The sequence below is a fragment of the Electrophorus electricus genome, chromosome 9 (genome assembly GCF_013358815.1).
Source record: "Electrophorus electricus isolate fEleEle1 chromosome 9, fEleEle1.pri, whole genome shotgun sequence".
NCBI lineage: Eukaryota > Metazoa > Chordata > Actinopteri > Gymnotiformes > Gymnotidae > Electrophorus > Electrophorus electricus.
Window position 1 is genome coordinate 15,926,718 of NC_049543.1, and position 886 is coordinate 15,927,603.

The following is an 886-nucleotide window of genomic DNA, read 5'->3' on the forward strand; positions in this document are numbered from 1 at the left end:
AATGACTAAAGTGATGACTCTGGCAGAAATGGCAGGTGCACTGTACCTTGTAGGTGCTCTGGCTGCTCTTCTGTTATTACGACTGTCAAACACCGAGCCAGAGCCAGGGGAGGGGGTTGAAGTTTAGATATAAGGAGTAGAGTCAGTCTACCCCTTTAGAGCTTTCGCTTTCGAGCATTAGCTCTCACACAGCTGTGTTTCTGTGTCCTATTTTCTTTATTAAATTACTAACTTAATCACGTCTGAATTGCTGTTTGTTCAAAATTCCACCACAGTGTGCATATCCCACATTTCATGTTTCTGTAATTCAGCCAATCATTTCTCTCTCTACAGGACATTTTAGAATGTTATTCTAACCATTTATGTCCTTTCTCCCTTTATGTACACAAAGTCCAGAATGCATCCATATGACATCAAAAGAGAAATCTTTTGGTAACTGAACATCTCCAACTCGTACAATGCGATGTTTCTTCTTTGAGTCAAATGAATTTGACAATTCAAATATGCACAACTGGCCGTGTTTCTAGCCAACATACTGGTGTTTGGACCTATGGAACTGCTAGTCTGTTACCTTCGATAGCTCAGTTGGTAGAGTGGAGGACTGTAGAAGTTAAAATTGTCATCCTTAGGCAGTCGGTTCAAATCCGATTCGAAGGAAGTTTTTCTTCCCAATGAAATTTTCCATTTTGACTGTGCAAAAATAGCTTTCCCTGACGAAAATCGAACCCAGGGCATGGAGGTGAAAGCACAGAATCTTAGCCACTATTCCATCGGGAACCAAGCCATGGATCCTTCTTGTCACCAACATTTTTCAGTGTCTGCACTCCTACTATACTGATGACATTTGGATGCATACTGGACTTGGTATGCATAAAAGGAAGCAGGC

The 886-nt window shown here is 41.3% G+C and overlaps 1 non-coding gene across 1 annotated transcript; it reads left to right on the forward strand.

The window, feature by feature from the left end:
* The first annotated feature begins 570 nt into the window (after positions 1-570).
* Positions 571-657, forward strand: trnay-gua. The gene is given in 2 exon segments: positions 571-607; positions 622-657. It is a non-coding gene; the product is annotated as a tRNA-Tyr (tRNA).
* Positions 658-886: the final 229 nt, after the last annotated feature.